The sequence below is a fragment of the Erinaceus europaeus genome, chromosome 10 (assembly GCF_950295315.1).
Source record: "Erinaceus europaeus chromosome 10, mEriEur2.1, whole genome shotgun sequence".
NCBI lineage: Eukaryota > Metazoa > Chordata > Mammalia > Eulipotyphla > Erinaceidae > Erinaceus > Erinaceus europaeus.
In genome coordinates this window covers 70,551,389-70,575,178 of record NC_080171.1, presented here as the reverse complement: position 1 = coordinate 70,575,178, position 23,790 = coordinate 70,551,389, and the positions used below count along the sequence as shown (strand labels likewise).

The 23,790-nt window shown below is 50.1% G+C and overlaps 1 protein-coding gene and 1 long non-coding RNA gene across 7 annotated transcripts in view; one reads left to right on the top strand and one right to left on the bottom strand.

The window, feature by feature from the left end:
- The window catches only part of APBA1 (amyloid beta precursor protein binding family A member 1), a 467,998-nt gene that overhangs the window by 176,065 nt on the left and 268,143 nt on the right, over window positions 1-23,790 (bottom strand). The gene's annotated exons all lie outside the window — the stretch shown is intronic.
- Window positions 5,712-6,177, top strand: LOC132540754 (uncharacterized). The gene is made up of 2 exons (XR_009551900.1): window positions 5,712-5,794; window positions 6,002-6,177. It is a non-coding gene; the product is annotated as an uncharacterized LOC132540754 (long non-coding RNA).

The following is a 23,790-nucleotide window of genomic DNA, read 5'->3' as shown; positions in this document are numbered from 1 at the left end:
TGAGACCACAGGGCAGGTGCCTCCCACCAGCAAAGAGGCTGAGGTCTCCCTGGAGGCATATATGTCCCTTCAAGGTCCCCAAGACAATACGGGGGGGCCTGAGGCTCAGGAAAGGCCGCAGCCTCCTACCAAGCCCCCGCGAAGGAATAAGGGCAGAGTTATCTGGTACTCAGGGTCCTGTCCTTACAGTGACTGGCCCCCTAACCTAGGGGACCAACCTAAGGTCGGACCAGGTCCCCAGGAGCCTGAAGGGGAACTGCAACCTGTGCAACAGGTGAGCACCTGTCACTTCCTGAACCCACAGGTCCTCAGCCCCTGAGCACAGGGGCATGTGAACCCCAGACAAGCCAAGAGAGAGAGAGACACACACAAAGTGATGGAAACAGAGAGAGAGAGGGGGGGGTGGATAGAAAGACACCATAGACCTGGAGCTTCCTCCCCAGGGAGGTTTCCTTGTGTATAGCCACACACACACACACACACACACACACACACACACACACACACACACACACACACAGGTTTAAGCAGTGAGAGAGGGGGTGGATAGAAAGACACCACAGACCTGGAGCTTTCTCCCCAGGGAGGTTTCATTGCGTATAGACACACACACACACACACACACACACACACACACACACACACACACACACAGACACACAGGTTTAAGCAGTGCACTAATTAGGTGAGCTGTTTCATTGGCTCTCCAGCTTTTCACAAATACAAGTGACTCCTCAGCCCAATGTCAGTTTGCCCATTGAAGCCTCTGTCCACATCCTCACCTCCTGGGTGTGGGTGAGGTCACCATGGAGGTAACATGAGCAGGGTGGGAGCACTGGAATCTCCCCAAAAGCTGGATAATCTGTGGATTGAGTGGGAGTGCTAAGCCTCCTTGGGAAGTAGTCTGCTGTCAGTCCTTCTCCCTCCTACAGGGGGGAAAGGGACACATGGGGAATGAGGGGTGGGGTTTCTGGGTGAGAATCTTTCAGAGCATGTGCTGCCTGCCCTCCTCAGAGGGTCCCTCATCTGATCATCTTTCACAAGGGACATGTCCACACTAGGACTCATGAGGGGGAGAAACACAGGGGCTCATGAGGGGCAGAAACACAGAGACTCAAGTTGGGCTCACTGTGTCCCTGTCTCTGCAGATGACCACATGCAACACACTGGATACAGGGGAGGACATGCCAGGTGGCCAGAGTCCCCCTAATAATGAAGAGCAGATGCTCCCCACCAGCAAGGAAGCTGACTCCTCGCTGGAGGCAAGTGTGGCCCTGCTGTGTCCCCAGAACAATATGGGGGCCCTGAGGCTCAGGGAAGGTAGCAGCCCCCTCCCAAGCCTTCTTGCAGGAACAAGGGCTGAGTTGTCTGGTACTTGGGGTCCCTGCCCTTACAGTGACTGGCTCCCTCCCCTGGAGAACAAGCCTCAGGGGTTGGGGCAGGACCCTAGGAGCCTTAAGAGGAGCTGCCACCTGTGCAGCATGTGCACACCTGCCACTTCCTGAACCCACAGGCCCTCTGCCACTGGGCCCTGTGGGACCTGATGCCCAGACAAGCAGTGTTGCTTGTCCCCTGCTCTGCAGGCTGTAGCTGGTTCTGGGTTGAACACAGGTCACTTCATGGTTCTGGGCATCATGGGGCCTGTGACTACATAAAAGTTTCTCTTGAGAAAGTTGATATAAGGACAGAGATGGAAAGACATACACAAACAAACACACACACACACACACACACACACACACACACACACACACTGAGAGCGAAATAACAGGGGTGTCTTCCTTCCAGGTGTTGGGCTGACTATAGGTTACTTCATGATTCTGGGGCCATCGGGTGGGTCATGCCATGTACACTTTTTCTCAAAAGAGTGTACCTGGGGGGCAGGGCTTTGGGGGGGCAGACAGAGACTCAACAGCCCTGGAGCTTCCTCCCTGGGAAGTTCAAGCTCTATCCTGCTCTCACACACACAGGGCAAAGCAGCACACTGGCCAGGAGAGCTATTTTGTTGACTCCAAACCTTTTCACAATGGACTCCTAGGTGTAACTCCCAACTGCCTTATCACTCGGCCCACTGAAACCTCTGTCCACACCCTCACTTCCCGGGATATAACACAGGATACAGAGTGAAGGCAGAGGAAGAGGGGAAATGAGGGTTCCCCCAAAGCTGAATAAGCTGTAGGCTGCATAGCGGGGTGGGAGAGCTCCAGGTCTGTGATCAGTGAGTCTCCTTCCTTCAGGGGTGTGGGAACACATGGGAGGTTCTGGGTGAGAGCCTGTTCTGGCAGAGTAAATGCTGCTGCCCTCCTCAGAGGCTCCCTCCCTCTAGACAGTTGTGACCAGGTGACATGTCCATGCTCACTGGTGAGAAGCCCACGCTCACAGGAGACAGGAGCTGAGGGCAACTGCCTGAGGCGCCCAGTGTTGCTGAGGGACCCAGAGGGAATCTGGGCTCTTGGAGCTCCAGGGCTCATCTCTGATGGCCAGTGGAACTGCTGTCCACACCTCTGAGTCCTCACAGCTGGATGGGTACACCCCACTGCCTGAGTGTGGGGTATGATGTGTGACCCCATGTCTTCAGGGAGGATCTGCCTGAGAAGAAGGGTCTGGCCTCACCCAGTTCGGGGATGACTGGGTATGCATGGAAGTGAGGGGAGGCCTCCTGCCTCACTTGCTGAGTTGGGGTAACTGGTGTCCCCTCAGGGTGTCTGTTCTCCAGAATCATTAGGTACAGACACGCTGAGAGGCTCAGGCTGGGTTTCCTGTGTCCGTGTCTCTGCAGATGACCACAGGGGACACACAAGACACAGAGGAAGACAAGCCAGGCTGCCTGAGCCCTTGTGAGACCACAGGGCACGTGCCTCCCACCAGCAAAGAAGCTGAGCCCTCCCTGGAGGCATATATGGCCCTGCAAGGTCGCCAGGAAAATATGGGGAGGCCTGACGCTCAGGGAAGGCGGCAGCCTCCTCCCAAGCCCCCACGAAGGAACAAGGGCAGAGTTATCTGGTACTCAGGGTCCTGTCCTTACAGTGACTGGCCCCCTCACCTAGAGGACCAACCTCAGGGCAGGCCAGGGCCCCAGCAGCCTGAAGGGGAACTGCAACCTGTGCAGCAGGTGAGCACCTGTCACTTCCTGAACCCACAGTCCCTCTGCCCCTGAGTCCAGGGGCACCTGAACCTCAGACAAGTCATGTGGCTTGTCTCCTGCTCTCCTGGCTCTGGATGGTGCTGGGTTGAATACAGGTCACTTCATGATTCTGGGCATCATGGGTATTGTGACTGCATCTAAGCTTCATGAGAGAGTTGATTCAAGGACAGAGATGGACAGAGATAGAGAGATGGGAGAGAGAAAGGAGGGAAAGAAAGACAGCATAGCTAAGGAGCTTCCTCCTCTGGGAGAGTCCCAGCTCCACAGCCGCCAACCCCTCCCACTCCACCCCCCACTAATACACAGCAAAGCAACACACTAGCCAGGAGAGCTATTTTGTTGACTCCATAGCTTTTCACAACTGACTCTTAGCAGTGACTCCTCTGTCCTATGTCACTCTGCCCATTGAACCCTCTGTCCACACCCTCACTTCCTGGGGGTTGGTGAGGTCCCAATGTCTGGGGATGGACTGGGAGGAGATGGCTGAGGGCTCTGTGGTCACCCACAAGGCTGGATATGCTGTGGGCTGAGTCGGGGTGCTAAATCCCTGGGGGAGAAATCTACTATCAGTGCTTCTCCTTGAGGATGGCCACAGGGAAAGGGACACACAGAGGATGAGGGGTGGGGGGCCCTGGCCAAGAATCTTTCAGAACATGTGCTGCCTGCCCTCCTCATAGTCAGCTATGACGGGGGACATATCGACACCAGGGCTAACAATTGGCATTAACTGTGTCCCTGTCTCTGCAGATGACCACGGGGGACACACTGGACACAGGGGAGGACATGCCAGGTGTCCTGAATCCCCCTAATACCGAAGTACAGATGCCCCCCACCAGCAAGGAAGCTGAGCCCCCACTGGAGGCAAGTGTGGCCCTGTTGGGTCCCCAGGACAATATGGGGGCCCTGAGGCTCAGGGAAGGTAGCAGCCCCCTCCCAAGCCTCCTTGCAGGAACAAGGGCTGAGTTGTCTCGTACTGGGGGTCCTGCCCTAACAGTGACTGGCTCCCTCCTCTGGAGAACAAGCCTCAGGGGATGGGGCAGGACCCCAGGAGCCTAAAGAGGAGCTGCCACCTGTGCAGCACGTGAGCACCTTGCACTTCCTGAATCCATAACCCTCTGCCACTGGGCCCTGTGGCACCTGATGCCCAGACAAGCAGTGTTGCTTGTTGCCTGCTCTGCAGGCCGTGGCTGGTTCTGGGTTGAACACAGGTCACTTCATGAATCTGGGCCTCCGGGGGCCATGAACAGTTATAAGTTTCTACTGAGAGAGTCGATACAAGGACTGAGATGGAAAGAGAGAGAGACACAGAGAGAGAGAGGACAGATAGAAAGACACCACAGCCCTGGAGCTTCCTATGCTGGGTTTGTTGCATGTGCGCGCGCGCACGCACACACACACACACACACACACACACACACACACACACACATACAAGATTAAGAAGTGTACTAATTAGGTGAGCTGTTTTATTGGCTCTCAAGCTCTTCACAAATACAAGTGACTACTCAACCCAATGTCAGTCTGCCCATTGAAGCCTCTGTCCACATCCTCACCTCCTGGGTGTGGGTGAGGTATCAACTGGGGGGGGGGTGTAACAGGAGCAGGGTGGGGGCACTGGAGTCTCCCCAAAGGCTGGATAATCTGTGGATTGAGTGGGAGTGCTAAGCCCCCTTGGGGAGCTGTCTGCTCAGTCCTTTTCCCTCCTACAGTGGGGAAAGGGACACATGGGGAATGAGGGGTGGGGTTTCTGGGTGAGAATCTTTCAGAGCATGTGCTGCCAGCCCTCCTCAGAGGGTCCCTCATCTGATCATCTTTCACAAGGGATATGTCTGCACTAGGACTCATGAGGGGAGAAACACAGAGACTCAGGTTGGGCTCACTGTGTCCCTGTCTCTGCAGATGAACACAGGGGACATACAGGACACTGAGGGCAACACACCTGGTGGCCTGAGCCCATTTGACACTAAGGAGCAGATACCCCCCACCAGCAAGGAAGCTCAGCCCTCCCAGGAGGCAACCCTGCTGGGTTCCCAGGACTATATGGGGGACCCCGAGATCCAGGGAAGGAGGCAGCCCCCTCTGAAGCCCCCATGCAGGAACAAGGGCAGAGTCATCTGGGACCCAGGATCATGCCCTCACAGTGACCTGTCACCTCCCTTGGAGGACAGGCCTCAGGAGAGGCCAGGTCAAAAGGAGCCTGAAGAGGAGCTGCAACCCCTGCAGCAGGTGAGCACCTGCCACTTCCTGAGTGCACAGGTCCTCTGCCTCTGGGCCTGGGGGGACCTGAACCCCAGACAGTAAACTCGCAGGCTCAGGCTGGGCTTCCTGGGTCCCTGTTTCTGCAGATGACCTCAGGGGACAAGGAGGATACAGATGGGGGCATACCAGACGGCCTTTGCCCTTGTGAAACCATGAGGAAAATAACCCCCATCATGGATGCTGAGAACCCCTTAAAGGCCAGTGTGGCCCTCCTGGCTCCCCAGGACGAGACCCTCAAGGCCCAGAGAAGGTGGCAGCCCCCCAGCAAGTCCCCACACAGGAACAATGGCAGAGTCACATGGTTCCAGGCAGAGGAGCTTCTGAGGCTGGCCCAGGACACCCAGTGCCCCAGCACTCCGCTTCACAACAATCAGCTGGCTCTGCTCAGGGGTGAGATGTGGGGCTCACTGGAGCACACAGGGTGGGAGGCTCTCAGAGGAACTGAGCTTGAGTTGTGTCACAGAGACTCATCCTGACCCCTCAGGGTTGAATGGGACAGTCCTGGGGGTCAGTGCTCTGAAAGCTGGGGGTGTGGGAGTGCTGAGTCAATAAGGGCTGCACCTGGGCCAGGCTGACATCTGACCCATTCCTCTCCAGAGTGCCCCCCTGCTCCTGAGCTGTCAATTCTGGCCGTGGCCCCAGAGACACCCACCATGGAAGTTGCCCCCCCATCTGAAGAGGTCTGCTGCTTGTGGTTCATTCAAATTCTACTTTACCTCTTGTGGAACTTTGTGTTCTCTTAATGCGGTCTGAATAAAGTGTTGTTCTACGGATCCACTACCTGGGTGCTTGTAGTCACAAGCCACCACTCTCCGCTCCACAGAGTCACAGAATACTCCATGACACTGCTCATCCCAAAAGGAGCCTCTGAGCCAAGAGCAACACCCCCACTCCTGTCTCCCTAGACCCTCCTCCATCATCCCCCTGACCAGCTGAAAGGCTGACCCAGCCTAGCCTCACTTCAGTCTGCTCCCCAACCCTGGGCCTGCTCCCCACACGCCCCTTCCTGTCCACTCCCCTGAGGGACAGCCTGGTCCTGCTTGGGGACAGAGGTGGGCAGTCTGCAAAGTGGCTGCTCTCCAGGAGCACAGAGCTGTCCTTTTCAGGGAGCATCTCATGTCCTCAGAGACCTGGAGTGGCTCTATAGAGGAACAGCCCCATCGTTACAGCTCCTCGGGTGGGGGGGAGGGTCACTGTAGCACACAGAGGGGCCACAGGAGGGGCTGGGAATGGAAAGTTTTTGCAAGGCCAGCCATGCAACCTCCCCACAGCCCCCCCCCCCCCCCCCCCAGTAAATGGCCTGCTGGTTGGCACTCTCATCACTGCACTGAGTCCAGTCAGTGGGCAGGTCATCTCATTAGGCAGCTGGGAGGCCAGGACAGGACTTGTGTGACCAGTCCTGCACCCCATCCTTGGCCCCTGGGGGGACTCCTATCTTCTGGGCCTTGTGGCCTCCAGGAGCTGAGCTGTCACTTCTGGGGACACTGTCACCTCCTAGCAGGAGGAAGCCCTCAGCCCTGCTGCCTGCTCTCAGCTAAGTTAGAACATGATTCCTTTCCCTCTATGTGACCACAGCTGACCCCAGGGACCATGGGATGGTCGGGACTGCCACATGTAGAGGAGGTGACCATTGACCATGGGTCTGGACTTGTGGGAGGGGGACATTGGAACCTCACAGCGTAACAACCACTAAGAACATCTAGGGTGGTCTGGGAGGTGGTAGAGTAGATAAAGCACTGGACTCTCTAGCATGGAGGTCCTGAGTTCCATCCCCAGCAGCACATGTACCAGAGTGATGTCTGGTTCTTTCTCTCTTCCTGTCTTTCTCATTAATAAATAAATAAAATCTTTAAAAATATATCTAGGGGCCTTCTCTGCAGTGAACAGGGGCAATCACACACATTCAGAGTATAGGTTGACGTGCTAAAAATCCATCAAGGCCAGGAGTGGGGCGGTAGTACAGTGGGTTAGTTGCAGGTGGCGTAAAGCACAGGAGTGGCGTAAGGATCCCAGTTCAAGCCTTTGACTCCCCCCCCCACCTGCATGGGAGTCGATTTACATGTGCTGATGCAGGTCTGCAGGTGTCTATCTTTCTCTCCTCCTCTCTGTCTTCTCCTCCTCTCTCCATTTCTCTCTGTCCTATCCAACAACGACAATAATGACAACAATAAAACAAGGGCAACAAATGGGAATAAATAAATATTTAAAAAAGATAAGGCCTCAAATTTTTGTCACAGGACAGCATGCTCATGTTTTGAGTAATATTCCAATTTCAGATAAAAGAGCTCTCTTAACCAGTGGACTTGTCTGTGTGTGTGTGTGTGTGTCTGTGTGTGTGTGTGTGTGTGTGTGTGTGTGTGTGTGTGTGTGTGTGTGTGCGCGCGCGCGCATGTATGTAATGCAGGTTGGGGAACACATGAAAGGGGGGAGAAGAAAAGACTGTAGGTGCTATCTTCTCCCCTAGAAGAACTGGCATGGACAAAATTTCTAAAAGTTCTCATACTTTTGTCATATATTTAAGAAATACTCACACTGCCTGTAGAGTTAATGGTTATTGCCCAGTGGAGTTGAAAGTAATATCCTGGGGGCCCGGAGGTAACACACACATAGTCCAAAGGACAAGGACCCACACACAAATCCCAGTTTGAGCTCCTGGTTCCTCACCTGCAGGGAGGTCGCCACACAAGCAATGAAGCAGGTCTGCAGGTGTCTATGTACTTCCCTATTTTCCCCTCCCCTCCCCTCTCAATTTCTCTATGTCCTATAAAAAAAATTTAAAAAATGGCCTCAGGAGCAGTGGGTTTGTAGTGTAGGCACTGAGCCCTAACAACTCCGGAGGCAAAAAAACAATAAGAAAGTAATATTCCTATTAGTGCAGCAGCTTGTCTCAGTCCATCTGCATACATACTGTTCTTGTCAACATGACAAGGGGTAACTCAGGGACTTCAGACTATGGCAAGATATTAATGTTTTAATTGGAGTAAGAATAAGAGTTTCTTTTCTTTTTCTTTTTTTGTTTTACTTTTCCCTTTTGTTTCCCTTGTTGCTTATCATTGTTATTATTGTCCTTATTGCTGTTGTTGTTGGATAGGACAGAGAAAAATCAAGAGAGGAGGAGAAAATAGAGAAGGGGAGAGAAAGATAGAGACCTGTAGACCTGCTTCACTGCTTGTGAGGCGAACCCCCTGCAGATTGGGAGCTGGGGGCTTGAACCAGGATACTGATGTTGGTCCATGCACTTTGTGCTATGTGCTTAACCCGCTGTGCCACCACCCAGCTCCCATTAATTAATTTCTATAGCAAAAAACAGTTGTTGGCTAACAGGATCCTTCCCTTGTTTCAGTAAACACACACACAAACACATACATACACATACATACACACACACATACACACACACACACACACACACACACACACAATGTATAAGCTGGGAGATGAATGGTTCTTATTTTTTTGTTAAAGGATGACAGAATACAAATACCCAGACATTCAATAAATATGCTTTATCTTTCTATGAATTAGATTGACTGTGAAACATCTACTAGGGAATGCACAGGGTACCCTGTGTACCCACTTAAACTATCAGTTCTAAACATGATACAAAAGTAGCATATAAAATACAAAGATGACAAATACTAGAGACCATTAAGGTCTTTGATTCATTTGGAAGCTGAATTTAGGAAACTAAGATGGGTTCACTGCACAATTTTCTCCATCCTAAAATCATCTTCAGTTTAAATAAGCTCATATTGTCAGAAATTAACCTCCTAGCAAAAACTGTCTTGCCTCACTCAGCAGAAAAGAAAAAAAAAAAAGAAAGAAAAAAAAGTCCTGGAGTCTCTTTCATGTGTGATTTCAGCAGTCTGGGATGACTCTTTTGTTTTGAGTAAGAGAGAGAGAAAGGGGTGGGGGGAGAGAAAGACAGTGAGAATAAATAGCAATGGATGGGGGAGAGACATCACAACCAGTAGAGCTTTCCCTGCTGCCGTTGTATTTCTGGTGGTGTGCCAGGGGCTTAAACCTGCGACAAGTGCACTGCAAGGTAGATACCCTACCTCGTGAGCTCTCTCTCCTGCCCCCTCCCTTTAAACAGTGTTTTGTTTCCTCTGATATTCTTGTGCCTGCAAGCCGGCAATATTATGATTTCAGAGTGAGTTGAAAATCTAATCCCAAGCAGTGATGCTGAATGGCTGGATGCCAATCAGAGCAAGGTCTCTGTGGTCAGACCTCAGGATCCTTGACCTGGTCCAACTCAAAGGAAGACATGTGGGTGGGGGGACAACTTCTGTCACCTCCTCCACCCCAGCCCTACCCACCCCACCCTCTCCCCTACTCTGTTCTGTGCTCTGGACGACACCAATAGCTCCCTATTCCTTTGGCTTCTGTTTGGATGCCATTGGGGAGAGGGGAAAAGACTATGGTTTGGGACAGCTCTCAGTTCCCTCACTACAAGATTATTGAGGCTGAAGGGCACATGCCCCATGAGGTAGCCCTCTTCACCTGGCTGGACTAGACTAGACTTTCACCCACAAAGAAGCTGGCCTTGCCTTCTGCCACTTGCACAACACAGATGGGAAAAAGAGAGACAGGGAGTATGGATCAACCGGCCAAGCCCATCTTCAGCAAAGAAGCAATTACAGAAACCAGACCTTCCATTTTCTGCACCCCATAATGACATTGTGCCTATAGTCTCAGAGGTATAAAGAATAGGAAAGCTGGGGGCTGGGCGACATCGCAGCAGGTTAAGGGAACATGGCAGAAAACACAAGGACCGGTTCTAGAATCCAGGTTCGAGCTCCCGGCACCCCACCTGCAAGGGGGGTCGCTTCACAAGCGGTGAAACAGGTTTGCAGGTGTCTATCTTTCTCTCCCCCTGTCTGTCTTCTCTTCCTCTCTCCAACAAACAACAACAGCAATAACAACAACAATGATAAACAACAAGGGCAACAAAAATAGCCTCCAGGAGCAGTGGATTCATAGTGCAGGCAATAAGCCTCAGTGATAACCCTGGAGGCAAATAATAAATAAATAAAAATAAAGAATAGAGAAGCTATCAGGGGATGGGATATGGAGTTCTGGTAGTGGGAATTGTGTGTGGTCTTGTCAATATTTCCATTTTATAACATTTTTTTTTAAAGAACTTCTGGCAAGTGGCAGAATTTTCTGGACATCTCCATTGAGAGTGGATTCACTTCTTATATCAGGTTTTTAACATCTGACACAGGAACTAAAGATTACAGGGCCAAATAAGTTTGGGTCACCTTAACTTGGAGCTGACTTTTCATTGTACATATTTCAAGTGGGTGATGCAGAGAGAAAAAGAAGAGGAGGAAGAGATAAAAGGATTCAGATTTTCCAAACTTGTTTGTCTGGGAAACAGGTTGTTTTTTTTCCCTTAGAGACCAATATTCTGAAAAATACATATTTAAATACATATTTAAATATTCTTAAAGAAACACTGACTAGCTGGTTTCCCCCAGTCCTCTTACATCTAGAATTAAAATAGATGAATTAGCATTATAAGTGGAACAGTGTAGTCATAGCTATATAATCATAGCTACTTTCTCAGAAAGATGTGTAGATATCTACCTATTTCCATACTACCAGTTGTATGTAGCTAGAAGAGAGATTGGGTTTCACCCTTGCTAGGTTTATATCACAAAACAGATTTACAGTGAAATCTGTGTACAGTCTATGTAAGTAACTGCAAGCAATACAAAGAACAATAGCAAAATCGGGCAGGACCCCTGGGATTTCAAGTCATTGGTGATAAATGGCTTCAGCAATATATAAACTTTCTCATCCTGTTCTTTTGGAGAGCCCATATGACAAATAGGTAAAACAGATGGTACATGAATGCTTTAATGTAATAGTAGAAAGCTCCAGGAAGGCCAGGTATATCTCACTGACAAGTATGGGGATGGATTATAGTCTCCTTAACTTTCCACCACAGCCAGAACAATTTCTTTGAAGCATTTGACAATTCTGGTGATAAAGGTAGCCATTTTGAAGCTACCTAGTTAACCTCAAGCAGAAGTTATCATCTTTCCCTCATTCTTGTTGGACTCACCTCTGACTGACTCACACAAGGAAACAATTATCGTTTACCCCTGGGACAAATGTCTTTGTTGCTTCTGTACTTGACAAGAGTCCCTCTTTATACAAATTAGACCTAATCTTCCTTGAAAATCTTAGGGGTTCTTCTCATTTTTCCCTTGAGAACAACATAAGAAAAATTTCCCAAAGTTAGTATGGAATCTCTGTTCAGATTCCAATGACAGTGCTATGATCAGGAGAGGAAAGGTGTTGGTGCTATGCGTCCCCTGGACCATGGAAAATGCAAGAAGCCATTGTTCAATTTAATACAAAATATGTACATTATAAGGACATTTCCTTTTTAAGGACTCTCGAAATCACTGTACAAATCTTAGTCTGATGAACTCAAAGCCAACAGCCACACAGAGAGAGGGATATGGAGCATCCCTAACACTACTCTGCATGTGGTTATCCTTGTGGTATGTCAAATTTTCTTTTAGTCATTGTGAAAAATACAATTACAATAATCCCAAGCCCTCAGATAACCAATAATGCATGGTAACCACATACAGAGTGTCCCAAAACTATCTGTAGCAAATAAAGCTCTTTCTCTTTTAGTTTGATAAAAATCTACTGATAGATATATGAAAAAGACATTTTAGTTTATTCTGGATCAAAATCATATCTGAAAAGTGAATTATGCCTTCATATAGTACACTTAACTGATTCAAAGGGCATGGAATATCCATGCATGTACACACACTAAATACGGGCAATTACAGAACATAAGTTCTTGGTGCGTTTGTGTGGAAAGTCTGAGGAAAATATGGTTTTGGTACAGGGCACTTTTTTTTTTACTGTTCACAAACTATAGTTTCCTGACACACAAATCTCAGGGTAGGGTTTATGCCTGCACAGCTTGGAGTTCATTTACCATCATGGTTTCAAGAAGGTAGTTTGTTTTGTGGTACTAGTCCTATGTGAACTAATAACAGACACTGATTTCAGGGCTATCCCTAGCAAACTTCTAAGAATAGAGCTGGCACAGGTCTATCAGCAGCACATGAGAAGACTAATTTCCATGCCCTCGCAACACTGGGAGTGGCAGTCACATAAAAAAAATATTGAGGCATTTTTTTGTTTTGTTTTTATTTCCCATTTAATCCTAGGTGTTTGTGGGAATGACTATTGACACAGCCTTTCAGAAAATCAATTTGGCAAGCAGGAGCTTCATGTGAGGATTCAATGAACCACTATATATTCACCTCCCCACTGTGTCTCCATCCTCATTTTAAAAAGAGCTGATAATTCCCTCCAGAAAGAGAGAACATTCTCTTATTTGGTAAGTGTGAGGATTCAATGAATCACTATATGGATGAGGCCCAGGAATGACTGGCATATGGCAGCCAAGCAAAACACTAGAAATGGATGGCCCCTATGAGCCGGCAGTCCCTCTCCTGGGGCTCTATCCAAAGAACATAAAAAAACCTACCCAAAGAGATCCATGCACACCTATGTTCATAGCAGCACTATTTGTAGTAGCCCAACCTTGGGAGCAACCCAGATGTCAAATGACAGTGAGTGGCTAAGAAGACTGTGGTATATATACACAAGGGAATACTACTCAGATATAACAAAGATGAAACCATCTCCTTTTCCATATCTTAAATGGAACTTGAAGGAATCCTGTGAAATGAGATAAGCCAGAAGGTTAAGGATGAATACAAAATGGTCTAACTTACAGGTGGGACTTAAGAATCAAGGAAAGAAAAAGAAAATGCAGAGTAAAGCTTGACTGGGTAGCGTATTTTAGCAAAGCTAAGAACTCTAGACTGGGGAGGATGAGCAGGGAGATCACCAGATATCCAGTGCACAGTGGTGAAAGAGAACTTGGGTTGGTTGTGGGAATGGTATGCAGACACTTTTTTTTCTTTCCATTTTATTTGATAGAACAGAGAGAAATTGAAAGGAAAGGGAGATAAAGAGGAAAAGAGAAGGAGAAACACCTGCTGACCTGCTTCCAGCTTTTGAAGTGTTCCCCCTGCAAGTACAGGGGCCTGAACTCAGGTCCTCACACAAACAAAAAAAAAATCTCTAAAGCACAGTCACAGACTGCAAAGGGCAGACAGTTCCAATCATAATCATGCCTAATGATGAACACAAAATCGAGTAGCTTCAAGCTACCCAAACCCTAGAGTTAAACAGCAGTTTCATATGACTCAACACTTGTGACTCATGTTGCTGTTCTTACAGCTTCTAGATTTCATGAGGGCATAAGCACCTTAGGAACTAACTTAGAATAATGCCATCATCCAACCAATGCTCTCTGTTTGCTCAAGATTTTATTCATTTGTTTTAGGAGGGGACAGAGGGAGGGAGATTGGGTGAGGGGAGAGGGAGAGAGGGAGGGAGAACAAGACAGGGAGAGAGAGAGAGAGAAGAATGGATAAGGGCATTGCTTAGCTATTGCATACAGTGATATAGCAGTGCCAGGGATTAAACCTAGGGCTGCTGGGACCTCAGGCATACAAGTCCTGTATTCAAACACTGAGATATCTCCTGCATTCAAGCAAAGTCCATTTGTATGACCAATGTGACTCTGGGGAGAGAGAGAGAAAGAGAAAGAGCAGAGAAAGAAATAAAGGAGAAGGAGGAGGAGAAAGAAAAGGAGGAAGGAAAAAAGGTAGCTGGTTGAAGAAGAATCCTTCCTCCACACAAGAAGACTTGGTGTCCTGGGTATCAGAAAAAAAATGGGTTAAAACATGCAGAAGAATGAAACTGAATATTTCACCAAACACAAAAGTAAAGTCCAAGTGAATCAAGGACTTGCATGTTAGACCAGAAATTATCAGATACTTAGAGGAAAATATTGACAGAACTCTTTTCCACATAAATTTCAAAGACATCTTCAATGAAATGAATCCAATTACAAAGAAAACTAAGGCAAGTATAAACCAATGGGACTACATCAAATTAAAAAGCTTCTGCACAGCAAAAGAAACCAATACCCAAACAAAGAGACCCCTCACAGAATGGGAGAGGATCTTCACATGCCCAACATCAGACAAGAGTTTAATAACCAAAATAAATAAAGAGCTTGCCAAACTCAACCACAAGAAAACAAATGACACCATCCAAAAATGAGGAGAGGACATGGACAGAATATTCACCACAGAAGATTATCAAAAGGCTGAGAAACACACGAAAAAAGGCTCCAAGTCTTTCATTGTCAGAGAAATGCAAATAAGACAAAAATGAGATACCATTACACGCCTGTGATAATGTCATACAGCAGGAAAGGTAGCAGCAACAAATGCTGGAGAGGTTGTGGGGTCAAAGGAACCCTCCAGCACTGCTGGTGGGAATGCCAATTGTTCCAACCCCTGTGGAGAGCAGTCTGGAGAATCTCAGAAGGCTAGAAATGGACCTACCCTATGATCCTGTAATTTCTCTCCTGGGGATATATCCTAAGGAACCCAACACAACTATTCAAAAAATACTGTGTATACCTATGTTCATAGCAGCACAATTTGTAATAGCCAAAACCTGTAAGCAACCCTGATGTCCAACAACAGAGGAGTGGCTGAGCAAGTTGTGGTCTATATAAACAATGGAATACTACTCAGCTATTAAAAATAGTGATTTCACGGTTTTTAGCCAACCTTGGATGGAGCTTGAAGCAATCATGTTAAGTGAAATAAGTCAGAAAGAGAAGGATGAATATGGAATGATCTCACTCTCTGGCAGAAGTTGAAAAACAATATCATAAGAGAAAACACAGGTAGAGCCAGAACTGGAGTTGGTGTATTTCATCAAAGTAAAAGACTCCGGAGAGGGTGGTGAAGACAGTACAGGTCCTGAAAAGGATGACAGAAGATCTAGTAGGGATTATATTCTTGTGTGAAAAACTGAGAAATGTTATGCATGTACAAACTATTGTATTCACTGTCAAATATAAAACATTAATTCCACAATAAAGGGGTAAAAAAGAAAACCCACCACTTAACATGAAAAGAAAAAACCTCCTTTGGAGGACTCCCTGCTAATCTTGATAATGAAATCTTGAAAATGATAATCAAGCCCCGGGTCCCCACTCACAAGGAGAAAGCTTCATGAGTGGTGAAGCAGGGCTGCCAAGCGTCTCTCTGTCTCTTTTCTTCTCTATCTCCTCCTCTCCTCCCATTTCTCTATTCAATAATAAAATATTATCTTTTTAAAGATTTTCAAAAATTAGAAAAACAGCTGGTATCTTGCCACTAGGACACAAAGGTGTGTGGCTTGTCCCCTGCTCTCCCAGCTATAGGCAGAGTGGGCACCACCAGGTCATGTCACTGTGTTTCCTGGAGCACTGCAACACCCAGGCTCAATCTGGGGGGGTCCCCCTGTTTCCACTCAGCCTGGCCAGGTCTTGTCAAGGTCATGTCCTAAGGAGAGCTGCTCAAATGTGGGGGAAGACAGGGGGCACTCAGGGGAGTCTCTACAACCCAACACTGGGCCTGAGTGAAGGCACTTTGGGACTAGGAGATGGAGGGATAGGCCAGGAGTCCAGGAAATACCAACAGGGACCCTTTCCCAGTGTCAGTTGGAGGGGTGGGGGTGGGGTGGCCAGTCATCAGAACCCAGAGGCTGGGAGGGAGGCCCAGGATTGGAGGAGGCCAGCTGGGGATCCAGGCATGATGTCACATGGGGTCTAGGCAACCAACCCAGACACAGCTCAGCCAGACCTAAGAGTCAGGGCAAGATGCAGTGCTGTTTGCCTAGATGTAGGAATAGGGGCCACCGGGGGCGCCCTGCAGAGTGCAGGTGTGCAGGACCTTGGAACTGGCTCAGTCGCCAGTGGATAAGAGTGATGGACATGCTCCCTGGAAGAAAGAGAAGGGTAACCATGCCCCCCACCCACCCAAAGGTTGTGCTTTCAAAGCCACACTGAGGCCACTGTGTGTGTGTGTGTGTGTGTGTCTGTGTGTGTGTGTGTGTGTGTGTGTGTGTCCCCATCCCCTGAGAGAGGACTTGACTGAGAGGAGGGGTCTGGCCTCACCCCAAATCTAGGGGTGACTAGAAACAAGGAGTGTGAGGGGACCTTTGTAGCCCGATGGGGGGCAAGTGGCTACTCTAAGTGTCTGTCATTCCAGTGCCTGTTATTCATGAGTAGCGTACACACAGAGGCTCAGGCTGGGCTCCCTCTGTCTCTGTCTCTGCAGATGACCACAGGGAACACACAGGACTCAGAGGAGGACATGCCAGGCAGCCTAAGCCCTTGTGAGAACACAGGGCAGGTGCCTCCCACCAGCAAAGAAGCTGAGCCCTCCCTGGAGACATATGTGGCCCTACAAGGTCCCCAGGAAAATATGGGGGGGCCTGAGGCTCAGGGAAGGCGGCAGCCTCCTCCCAAGCCCCCACGTAGGAACAAGGGCAGAGTTATCTGGTACTCAGGATCCTGTCCTTACAGTGACTGGCCCCCTCACCTAGAGGACCAACCTCAGGGGGGGGCAGGTCCCCAGGAGCCTGAAGGGGAACTGCAACCTGTGCAGCAGGTGAGCACCTGTCACTTCCTGAACCCACAGTCCCTCTGCCCCTGAGCCCAGGGGCACCTGAACGCCAGACAAGCCATGTGGCCTGTCTCCTGCTGTCCTGGCTCTGGGTGGTGCTGGGTTGAATACAGGTCACTTCATGATTCTGGGTATCATGGGGCTTCTGACCACATCTAAGCTTCATCAGGAGAGAGTTGATTCAAGGACAGAGATGGAAAGAGATAGAGAGATGGGAGAGAGAAGAGAGAAGAGAGGGGAGGAAAGGAACCATAGCCAAGGAGCTTCCTCCTCTGGGAAAGTTGCAGCTCCACAGCCCCCCTGGCACTCCCCCTCCCCGCCCCACACACACACAGCAAAGCAACACACTAGACAGGAGAGCTATTTTGTTGACCTCAAAGCTTTTCAAAACTGACCTCTAGCAGTGAATCCCCAGTCCTATGGCACTGTGCCCACGGAAACCTCTGTCCACACCCTCATTTCTTGGGGGCTGCTTAGGTCACAATGCCTGGGGGTGGACAGGGAGGAGAAGGCTGAGGGCTCTGTGGTCACCCACAAGGCTGGATACACTGTGGGCTGAGTTGGGGTGCTAAGTCCCTTGTGGGAGAAATCTACTATCAGTGCTTCTCCTTGAGGATGGCCACAGGGAAAGAGACACATAGAGGATGAGGGGTGGGGGGCCCTGGGTGAGAATCTTTCAGAGCATGTGCTGCCTGTCCTCCTCATAGTCAGCTAAGTCAGGGGACATGTCAACACTAGGGCTAACAAGGGGCACTGACTGTGTCCCTGTCTCTGCAGATGATCACGGAGGACACACAGGACACAAGGGAGGACATGCCAGGTGTCCTGAGTCCTCCTAATACCGAAGATCAGATGCCCTCCACCAGCAAGGAGGCTGAGTCCCCAATGGAGGCAAGTGTGGCCCTGTCTGGTCACTGGGATGATATGGGGGCCCTGAGGCCTAGGGAAAGTAGCAGCCCCCTCCCAAACCTCCTTGCAGGAACAAAGGCTGAGCTGTCTGGTACTCAGGGTCCTGCACTTACAGTGACCTGCCCTCTCCCCAGGAGAAAAGGCCTTGGGGGGTGGGACAGGACCCCAGGGGCCTGAAGGGGAACTGTGACCTGTGCAAAGCAGAGTGGCTTGTCCCCTGCTCTGCAGGCTGTGGCTGGTTCTGGGTTGAACATAGGTCACTTCATGGTTCTGGACCTCATGGTGCCTGTGACCACATAAAAGTTTCTCTTGAGAGAGTTGATATAAGGAAAGAGATGGAAAGAGAGTCACATACACAGAGAGAATGAGAGTGAAATAGAAGGTATTTTCCAGGTGTCGGTCTGACCACAGGTCACTTCAGGATTCTGGGGCCATTGGGTGGGTCATGCTATGTACACTCCATCTCTCAAGAGTGTATCTAGGGGGCAGGGTGTGGGGGAGAAGAGGGAAAGGCTCAACAGCCCTGGAGCTTCCTCCCCAGGAAGTTCCAGCTCTACCCTGCTCTCACACACACAGGGCAAGGCAGTGCACTGGCCAAGAGAGCTATATTGTTGACAGGGGGCCTGGCAGTAGTGCAGCGGGTAAAGCGCATGTGGCGCAAAGTGCAAGGACCCGAGGAAGGATCCCGGTTCGAGCCCCCACTTCCCCACCTGCAGGGGAGTCAGGCGGTGAAGCAGGTCTGCAGGTGTCTGTCCCCCTCTCTGTCTTCAACTCCTCTCTCCACTTCTCTCTTTCGTATCTAATACCAACATCAGTGACAATGATAATAGTAACTACAACAATGGTAAAACAACCAGGGTAACAAAAGGGATAAAATGGCCCCCAGGAGCAGTGGATTCATGGTGTAGGTACCGAGCCCCTGCCATAACACTGGAGGCAAAAAAAAAAAAAAAAAAAGGCTCTGGAGTAGGTGGAGGGGAGAGTACAGGTCCTGGAAAAGGATGACAGAAGATCTAGTGGGGGTTGTGTTCTTATGTGAAAAACTGATAAAAGTTATGCACTTACAAACTATTGTATTCACTGTCAAACATAAAACATTAATTTCACAATAAAGGGGTAAAAAAAAAAAACCTCCATTTAACATGGAAAAAAAAACCTCCTTTGAAAGACTCTCTGCTAATATTGGAATCTTGAAACTCAAAATCAAGCCCCTGGTCCCCACTCAGAAGGAGAAAGTTTATGAGTGGTGAAGCAGGGCTGCCATGCATCTCTCTGTCTCTTTTCTTCTCTATATCTTCCTCTCCTCTCTCTATTCAGTAATGAAATATTATTTTTTAAAAAGATTTTCGAAAATTAAAGAAACAGGAAACAGCTGGTATCTTGCCACCAGGACACAAAGTGTGTGGCTTGTCCCCTGCTCTCCCAGCTATGGGCAGTGTGGGCCCCACCAGGTCATGTCACTGTGTTTCCTGGAGCACTGCAACACCCAGGCTCAATCTGGGGCGGGGGGGTCCCCCTGTTTCCACCCAGCCTGGCCATGTCTTGTCAAGGTCATGTCCTAAGGAGAGCTGCTCAAATGTGGGGGAGGGGCAGGGGCTCTCAGGGGTGTCTCTACACCACAACACTGGGCCTGAGTGAAGGCACTTTGGGACTAGGAGATGGAGGGTTGGGCCAGGAGTCTAGGAAATGCAAACAGGGACACTTGCCCAGTGTCAGTTGGAGGGGTGGGGGTGGCATGGCCAGTCATCAGAATCCAGAGGCTGGGAGGGAGGCCCAGGATTGGAGGAGGCCAGCTGGGGATCCAGGCATGATGTCACATGGGGTCTAGGCAACCAACCCAGACACAGCTCAGCCAGACCTAAGAGTCAGGGCAAGATGCAGTGCTGTGTGGCTAGATGTAGGAATAGGGGCCACCGGGGGCACCCTGCAGACTGCAGGTGTGCAGGACCTCGGAACTGGCTCAGTCGCCAGTGGATAAGAGTGATGGACATGTTCCCTGGAAGAAAGAGAGGGGTAACCATGCACCCCACCCACCTAAAGGTTGTGCTTTCAAAGCCACACTGAGGCCACTGTGTGTGTGTGTGTGTCTGTGTGTGTGTGTCTGTGTGTGTGTGACTGTTTGACTGTGTGTGTGTGTGTGTGTCCCCATCCCCTGAGAGAGGACTTGACTGAGAGGAGGGGTCTGGCCTCACCCCAAATCTAGGGGTGACTAGAAACAAGGAGTGTGAGGGGACCTTTGTAGCCCGATGGGGGGCAAGTGGCTACTCGAAGTGTCTGTCATTCCAGTGCCTGTTATTCATGAGTAGCGTACACACAGAGGCTCAGGCTGGGCTCCCTCTGTCTCTGTCTCTGCAGATGACCACAGGGAACACACAGGACTCAGAGGAGAACATTCCAGGCTGCCTGAGCCCTTGTGAGACCACAGGGCAGGTGCCTCCCACCAGCAAAGAAGCTGAGCCCTCCCTGGAGACATATGTGGCCCTACAAGGTCCCCAGGAAAATATCCGGGGGCCCGAGGCTCAGGGAAGGCGGCAGCCTCCTCCCAAGCCCCCACGTAGGAACAAGGGCAGAGTTATCTGGTACTCAGGATCCTGTCCTTACAGTGACTGGCCCCCTCACCTAGAGGACCAACCTCAGGGGGGGGCAGGTCCCCAGGAGCCTGAAGGGGAACTGCAACCTGTGCAGCAGGTGAGCACTTGTCACTTCCTGAACCCACAGTCCCTCTGCCCCTGAGCCCAGGGTCACCTGAACGCCAGACAAGCCATGTGGCCTGTCTCCTGCTGTCCTGGCTCTGGGTGGTGCTGGGTTGAATACAGGTCTCTTCATAATTCTGGGCCTCATGGAGATTGTGACCACATCTAAGCTTCATCAGGAGAGAGTTGATTCAAGGACAGAGATGGAAAGAGATAGAGAGATGGGAGAGAGAAGAGAGAAGAGAGAAGAGAGGGGAGGAAAGAAACCATAGCCAAGGAGCTTCCTCCTCTGGGAAAGTCGAGCTCCACAGCCCCCCTGGCACACCCACCACACACACACACACAGCAAAGCAACACACTAGACAGGAGAGCTATTTTGTTGATCTCAAAGCTTTTCAAAACTGACCTCTAGCAGTGAATCCCCAGTCCTATGGCACTGTGCCCACGGAAACCTCTGTCCACACCCTCATTTCTTGGGGGCTGGTTAGGTCACAATGCCTGGGGGTGGACAGGGAGGAGAAGGCTGAGGGCTCTGTGGTCACCCACAAGGTTGGATACACTGCGGGCTGAGTCGGGGTGCTAAATCCCTTGTGGGAGAAATCTACTATCAGTGCTTCTCCTTGAGGATGGCCACAGGGAAAGAGACACATAGAGGATGAGGGGTGGGGGGCCCTGGGTGAGAATCTTTCATAGCATGTGCTGCCTGCCCTCCTCATAGTCAGCTAAGACAGGGGACATGTCAACACTAGGGCTAACAAGGGGCACTGATTGTGTCCCTGTCTCTGCAGATGATCAAGGAGGATACACAGGACACAAGGGAGGACATGCCAGGTGTCCTGAGTCCTCCTAATACCGAAGATCAGATGCCCTCCACCAGCAAGGAGGCTGAGTCCCCAATGGAGGCAAGTGTGGCCCTGTCTGGTCACTGGGATGATATGGGGGCCCTGAGGCCCAGGGAAAGTAGCAGCCCCCTCCCAAACCTCCTTGCTGGAACAAAGGCTGAGCTGTCTGGTCCTCAGGGTCCTGCACTTACAGTGACTGGCCCTCTCCCCAGGAGAAAAGGCCTTGGGGGGTGGGACAGGACACCAGGGGCCTGAAGGGGAACTGTGACCTGTGCAAAGCAGAGTGGCTTGTCCCCTGCTCTGCAGGCTGTGGCTGGTTCTGGGTTGAACATAGGTCACTTCATGGTTCTGGAACTCATGGTGCCTGTGACCACATAAAAGTTTCTCTTGAGAGAGTTGATATAAGGAAAGAGATGGAAAGAGAGTCACATACACAGAGAGAATGAGAGTGAAATAGAAGGTATTTTCCAGGTGTCGGTCTGACCACAGGTCACTTCAGGATTCTGGGTCCATTGGGTGGGTCATGCTATGTACACTCCATCTCTCAAGAGTGTAGCTGGGGGGCAGGGTGTGGGGGAGAAGAGGGAAAGGCTCAACAGCCCTGGAGCTTCCTCCCCAGGAAGTTCCAGCTCTACCCTGCTCTCACACACACAGGGCAAAGCAGTGCACTGGCCAAGAGAGCTATATTGTTGACAGGGGGCCTGGCAGTAGTGCAGCGGGTAAAGCGCATGTGGCGCAAAGTGCAAGGACCCGAGGAAGGATCCCGGTTCGAGCCCCCACCTCCCCACCTGCAGGGGAGTCAGGCGGTGAAGCAGGTCTGCAGGTGTCTGTCCCCCTCTCTGTCTTCAACTCCTCTCTCCACTTCTCTCTGTCCTACCGAATAACAACATCAGTGACAATGATAATAGTAACTACAACAATGGTAAAACAACCAGGGTAACAAAAGGGATAAAATGGCCCCCAGGAGCAGTGGATTCATGGTGTAGGTACCGAGCCCCTGCCATAACCCTCGAGGCAAAAAAAAAAAAAAAAAGGGCTCTGGAGTGGGTGGAGGGGAGAGTCCAGGTCCTGGAAAAGGATGACAGAAGATCTAGTGGGGGTTGTGTTCTTATGTGAAAAACTGAGAAAAGTTATGCACGTACAAACTATTGTATTCACTGTCAAACATAAAACATTAATTCCACAATAAAGGGGTAAAAAAAAAAAAAACCTCCATTTAACACGGAAAAAAAACCTCCTTTGAAAGACTCCCTGCTAATCTTGCAATCTTGAAAATGAAAATCAAGTCCCTGGTCCCCACTCAGAAGGAGAAAGTTTATGAGTGGTGAAGCAGGGCTGCCATGCATCTCTCTGTCTCTTTTCTTCTCTATATCTTCCTCTCCTCTCTCTATTCAGTAATGAAATATTATTTTTTAGAAAGATTTTCAAAAATTAAAGAAACAGGAAACAGCTGGTATCTTGCCACCAGGACACAAAGTGTGTGGCTTGTCCACTGCTCTCCCAGCTATGGGCAGTGTGGGCCCCACCAGGTCATGTCACTGTGTTTCCTGGAGCACTGCAACACCCAGGCTCAATCAGGGGGGGGGTCCCCCTGTTTCCACCCAGCCTGGCCAGGTCTTGTCAAGGTCATGTCCTAAGGAGAGCTGCTCAAATGTGGGGGAGGACAAGGGGGAAATCAGGGGAGTCTCTACAACCCAACACTGGGCCTGAGTGAAGGCACTTTGGGACTAGGAGATGGAGGGATGGGCCAGGAGTCCAGGAAATGCAAACAGGGACCCTTGCCCAGTGTCAGTTGGAGGGGTGGGGGTGGCATGGCCAGTCATCAGAATCCAGAGGCTGGGAGGGAGGCCCAGGATTGGAGGAGGCCAGCTGGGGATCCAGGCATGATGTCACATGGGGTCTAGGCAACCAACCCAGACACAGCTCAGCCAGACCAAAGAGTCAGGGCAAGATGCAGTGCTGTGTGCCTAGATGTAGGAATAGGGACCACCGGGGGCGCCCTGCAGAGTGCAGGTGTGCAGGACCTTGGAACTGGCTCCGTCGCCAGTGGATAAGAGTGATGGACATGCTCCCTGGAAGAAAGAGAAGGGTAACCATGCCCCCCACCCACCCAAAGGTTGTGCTTTCAAAGCTGAGGCCACTGTGTGTGTGTGTGTGTGTGTGTGTGTGTGTGTGTGTGTGTGTGTGTGAGTGTGTGACTGTGTGACTGTGTTTGTGTGTGTGTGTGTGTGTGTGTCCCCATTCCCTGAGAGAGGACTTGACTGAGAGGAGGTGTCTTGCCTCACCCCAAGTCTAGGGATGACTAGAAACAAGGAGTGTGAAGGGACCTTTGTAGCCCGATGGGGGGCAAGTGG